Raw genomic sequence first — 5,869 nt, 5'->3', positions numbered from 1 at the left:
GACTGGTTAATGTGTTAGGAATGAAAAGATGCCACATTGTTTGATGGAAATGAAAATTATCAACCCCCATGAGGGCTAAATTCAAGACATTCCAAAATCAAAGTGAAAAACTGATGTGGCAGACTGGTCCATTTTCTGAAATTCGTTGGCAGCAACTCAAAACGGTACTCAGTAGTTTCCAAGATCTCCATATGCTTGTATGCAGCCTGACAATATCGGGACAAGCTCTTCATGAGATGATGGTGTCCTGGGGTATCTCCTCCCAGATCTGAACCAGGGCATCACTGAGCTCCTGGACAGTCTGAGGAACAACCTGGTGGTGTCAGATGGAACTAAACATAATGTTTCAAAGGCATTGTATTGGATTTAGGTCAGGTGAGTATTGGGACCAGTCAATGGTGTCAATTCCTTCATCTTCCAGGAACTGCATGAATTTTCTTGCCACATGAGGCCAGGCATTATTGTGTACCACAAGGAACCCAGGACCATTGCACCAGTGTAGGGTCTGACAATGGATCCAAGGATTTCATCCTGATACCTAATGGCAGTCAGAGTGCTGTTGTCCAGCCTGTAAAGGGCTGTGCGTCCCTCCATGGATATGCCTCCTCAGACCATCACTGACTCACCACCAAACCGGTCATGCTAAACCATGTTATAGGTAGCATAATGTTCTCCATGGCTTCTCCAGACCTTTCCATGTCTGTGACATGTGCTCACGATGAACCTGCTCTCATCTGTGAAAAGCAAAGGGCGCCATTGGCAGACCTGCAAATTCCTGTGTTCTATGGCAAATGTCAACCGAGCTCCACGGTGCCGGTCAGCGAGCACAGGGGCCACTTGAAGATGTCAGGCCTTCAGACCACTCTCATTACATCTCTTTCCGATTGTTTGGTCAGAGACATTCACACTAGTGGCCTCCTGGAGGTCATTTTATAGGGCTCTGGCAGTGCTCATCCTGGTCCTGCATGCACAAAGGAGCTGATAGCTGTCCTGCTGATGGGTTGAGGACCTTCTGCAGCCCTGTCCAGCTCTCCTCGAGTAACTGCCTGTCTCCTGGAACCTCCTCCATGCTCTTGAGACTGTGCTGGGCAACACAGCAACCCTTCTGGCAATGGCACGTATTGATGTGCCATCGTGGAGGAGTTAGGCTGCCTCTGCAACCTCTGTAGGGTCTAGGTGACTCTGGCCAAACGCAAAACTATTGAAAAACAGTCAGAAAACATTAAGAAAGAAAAAAATGCCAGCGGTCTTCACTGATAAATTCATTCCTGTTTTGGGGGTTGTCTCATTCTTACTCCTCTAGTGCACCTGTTGTTAATTTCATGAACACCAAATCAGCTGAAGCTGACTAAAAAACCCCTCTTTTACTTACTTGACCAGATCAGTATCCCACATGTTTGACTGATTTGATGCAATACTTAGATTAAAAAGTGTTCCTTTAATTTTTTTGAGCAGTGTATATTTCATATATAAAAATCATTGCCTTATTGTAAGAAATCAACTCTGGAACTTTTCAGGTTACTTTAATCCAACTAGTTATTTAAACATTACCCCTGAGGTTAGTTATCCAAACCTCTAAAACGAACCTAGGAATATCAACAAGTGCCACAGTTTTAAGAGGAAAGCTGTCGTTAACAAACGTGGTCAATAAATCAATTCTACTACTTAGGTGGGCTGCTTAGTAAGAGAGTATTTATTGGAGTAAGAGGGGTAAGACGTTTGGAAGAAGACAGTTAGGACCTAGGCGAGTATTCCTCGACACCAGCTTAATTATTCTGCTGAAACCTGTTAGGTGGAATACTAATAGGCAGATAGAGTCTAACCCTTTAAACGGAGAGCTGGTCCTGAATTAACCTGAGGAAAGGGTTAAAAGAAGGCTATACTGACCGACAACCTTCATGCTTATTGGGTCTTTCTTAGTCTTGCATTGCCAGACCTATATCCACAGTGCTGTATCAGCAAAACAATGTTCCATTTGTTTTGGGATTTTCCACTGGCTCTTGCTGTGGACAGCTTTTTCCCCCTTTGGTAAAAGGCCAAATCTTGAAAGCTCACCACATAAAACTATTAAAAGATCTGCATGCTAGATAGCACAGTACCTACATGGAAAATGTGAGTCTTAGTTTTATATAGCATAAATCTAAGTGGGGTTTTGTTCATATACTGGAAAAGTGACAAAGAACAGTATGTTCCAAGAAGTCCATATGTATGCTAAAAAAACCTGCTTCGTTTGTTGCAAGGCAGAAAAAAATGCCTAGAAAGAAATTATTTGGTGGTTTGATTAAGTGTATAGTTCTCTTTGTATGAGATCCTTGGTAAAAACAAACAAAAAAACCCTAACTTTAATTTCTATATATGACAAGGAATTCCAAAGCTTTATTGATGTGCAGTAGAAAATATAAAGTTGTTTTCCATACTAACTGTAGAGAAATTAAAAATGTTGCATATTAAAACCACTACAGTTTTCTGTGATTTGTAGTATAGAATAAGTACCAGCTGAGTAAAATCTGAATACCTCAGTTCACAAACCATGTACTTTTGTGATTTAGGTGAATTGGTTCTTTAAGTATTAATGCTGAGATACAAGTGCACTCTGTAGGTATAATGCTCAGGAATAGGTATTATACTTGCAGGAATACCTGCCATCAGATGTTGTGGTGATCTTCAGGGAATTCATGCTCCACGGGACAGGAGCACAGCACTGAGTGTTTCCCAGCATCGCAATAGTTTGATGCCCAGCCGAGCAGTTCCCATGAAATTAGCAGAAAGTTGTCACCTTTGAATGGACATCCAGTTGTCTCATTCCAACTCCTCAAAGTTGATTTTAATCTCTGCTCAGTTGCAGTTGCTGTGCTCAGGTCTCTCCTGAGAGGGTTGCTGGGGAATGTTGACAGCAGAAGGAGACCAGGGGATGGTTGCTGCTGTACAGTGGGGTGAACAGACAAGACCACAAGGCTGGATGTGGGTGGATAAAGAACATCTTCTCTGGTGTGACACTGGCAGGCTAGGCAGTGGACCTGAAGCAGAAAAGGCCCCTTAGCCACAGGGGTCAGCAGGTTTTGATTCTGGTAGTGAAGGAGCTGCTCCAATGAAGTGAGCATGAACAGTGGGAAGGAAGAGTTGACTGTGACTGCTTCTCCTGCGTAGAACTGCAGGTGGGCAGATGTGGCCACAGTGTCATGGATGTTGATGGAAGACTGGAAGTAATATGTGGAGTGTGTGTTCTTACCAAAGCCAAAGAACACAATCATTTGGAGTGACTCCTGATGAGGACTGGTTTCATGATTGACCCACAATACAGTTAAATTTCTAGTGTTAGGCCATTTTAGAGTGAAGTGTTGAAGTTTTAGTGTAGAGTGAACGCAACACTAGTGAGAAAACAGTGTTGTGGGTGAGCACGTAGTTGACTGTATTTCACACCAATGAGTGGCATTTCAAACATCTGGGTATGTGGGTAGGTTTGAATTGACCTTCGGAGTGAACGTGAATTTGTAAATTTGACAGGTCGCTTCTATTTTACCGGTGCAGCTTTCCAGTGTTTATCATTGGTCTATCAGCTCAGAAATGCACAGACCAATTATGTACGAGTTCAGGCATCCCACGTGACGCTACTCAGCCGATGACGTCGCTGAATCGCATCGCAGCTCTGCCTTCAAAAAGCAGCTGAGAGATGAGGGACAGAGAGGACAGTAGTGATGGGAGTTCGGCTCTTTTTTAGAGAGCTTTTGGCACTGCTTCCAAAGAAAAGCCGGTTCTTTCGGCTCCCAAACGGCTCCTAATTTATTATTATTTGTAGCCTCATGTTTTTGCCTAACCTGGCAAATATGAATCATTTGTGTTTTGACAAACTCTTTTTCAGTCAGTGTTTTTATGAGAAGCCTTATAAGTGATTCATTTTGTACATTTGCTTTGTTACAAAAACAGGTATTCTTGCTTTTGTTTATTATTTCAACCAAACTTTTTGCACTAAAACAAATGAACAAAACTCTGCACATGAACCCACAGAACCAGAACAGAAACAGAACCAGACTCAGTATTCAAACAGTATAAATGTCCTCAGAGCAGGCTGACATTCAGAAAAATCAGAAGCCCGAGCTTGGATGGGCTGATACCGTTTCTTCTTTCAGTGAATATCTGCCGTGTTTTTAAGAAGATTCTCTCAGATGGAAGAAATAGTCTCTCCTCCATCACCTTCACCAGGTGGGGCAGACTGAGGCCTTGTCCAGCCTCCAGCTCAGTGGGTCGTCTGCTGGTTGGATGAGGGGTTCCTCTAGATATGATCCTCCATTACCACATCAGCTGTAGGATTTCTCCTGAATCATCTCCTGTAGCTCTTCCATCAAAGAGGCTCCACACAGCAGAAGTTTGAGGTTCCTCCTCCACTTGGTCCTCTAATGGTGGAGGTGTCAGACTGCTGCTCTTATTCTCTGAAGTGTCTCATCAACAACTCTGTTGTCACTGAAGGCAAGCGTCTTTAATCTAGGATCCAGTAACATGTTTTCTGCTAGGACAGTGTTAAACTCCATACTCCATTAAATACGTTAGGAGTCAGCTCTTCAGATTCACTACAAAGCATCGGCTGTGAGAGTTGTATCTTTTGTGCCTTTTGTGCCTCTAGAGGACAGACTGTGGTCACATGCTGAACATGTTTGGCTCAGCAAACAGCTGTAAGGCAGCTTTCTCAGCTATGAACATAATCAAAATATGTTTTGAGAATGGCTCAAACAAGCAGCAGCTCAGCTCTCCCATTAAACCGCAGAGATATTAGGGGAGTGATATGAGACAGACAAAAATGTGAACGTGTTCAAATGTTTACATTTAAGAGATTTATGTATTGTTAAAGATGTACAGAATTTGATTCAGGTTGTTCAGTCATGCTTTTTTAAGTTCTACACTTTATTTTAAGATATAGAGTTATATATAAGTTATTTATTAATAAATGTCAAAATGTTTTTGAACCGTACTGAATTTATTTGACAATCAGTTTTTGATTACAGGCAGACTCTAATAAAACTACCAGGTTACATCAGCATATATCACAGTAACTCAAGTTAGACATTATGATGTTCTGGACCTTTGCTGACTGGACCTCTCTGAATTTTAGCTGAATACCCCTGGCTTAGAAGAAGAGGGACATGAGTCTAGAACTTCTAATGACCCAACATCAGTCAGTGGAGGAAAAAGAAAGCAAAGCTAAATGAAACTATTTCAGTGTTTCAATAAGCCTGTTGCCTGTCCTGTGAATACTGCCGCTTTAGGGAACACTACAGCTGGAGATAAGGTTAACATTTAGGAAAGGGAGCCTGATGAAGAGGAAGCATCAGGTCTACCTGATGAAGAGGAAACATCAGGTCTACCTGATGAAGAGGAAACATCAGCTCGACCCGATGAAGAGGAAACATCAGGTCTACCCGATGGAGAGGAAACATCAGGTCTACCTGATGGCAGGAGGAGGAGCTGCTGACGCTATAATGTCTATAAGTATCTAATTGGTAGTTTGAAATAAAGGAGCTGCTGCTGCTGCTGTGTGTGTGTGTGTGTGTGTGCGCGCGCGCGCGTGGACATGTGAGTGCACGCGCGCATATATGAGAACCTGACCTGGCTTTGGTTTATGAGGCTGGAGTATACCCACTAGAAAAAACTAGACTACACCACTGGTGATGACTGTCATTACTGTGTACATGACTTGCTTTGATTTAGAGTTAGGGGAAGTGCAGTGGGGGCAGGCAATACAATGAAAGTCAGTCTGTCTATGAATGCCAGCGCAAGAGCTTTATTGTGATGGGCAGGAGCTTGATTGTGCACTGGCAGGCTCCGAATCCCCGCCCACCAATGAAACGGAATATGGAGTCGTATTTTCATTTTGGGG

General features: G+C 42.9%; 1 pseudogene; it reads right to left on the bottom strand.

The window, feature by feature from the left end:
• Positions 1-1,172: 1,172 nt before the first annotated feature.
• On the bottom strand, positions 1,173-3,251 carry LOC110969544 (inhibin alpha chain-like; annotated as a pseudogene).
• Positions 3,252-5,869: the final 2,618 nt, after the last annotated feature.

This window comes from Acanthochromis polyacanthus, chromosome 22 (assembly GCF_021347895.1).
Source record: "Acanthochromis polyacanthus isolate Apoly-LR-REF ecotype Palm Island chromosome 22, KAUST_Apoly_ChrSc, whole genome shotgun sequence".
In the NCBI taxonomy this organism is placed as follows: domain Eukaryota; kingdom Metazoa; phylum Chordata; class Actinopteri; family Pomacentridae; genus Acanthochromis; species Acanthochromis polyacanthus.
This window is presented reverse-complemented; position numbering and strand designations above follow the sequence as displayed.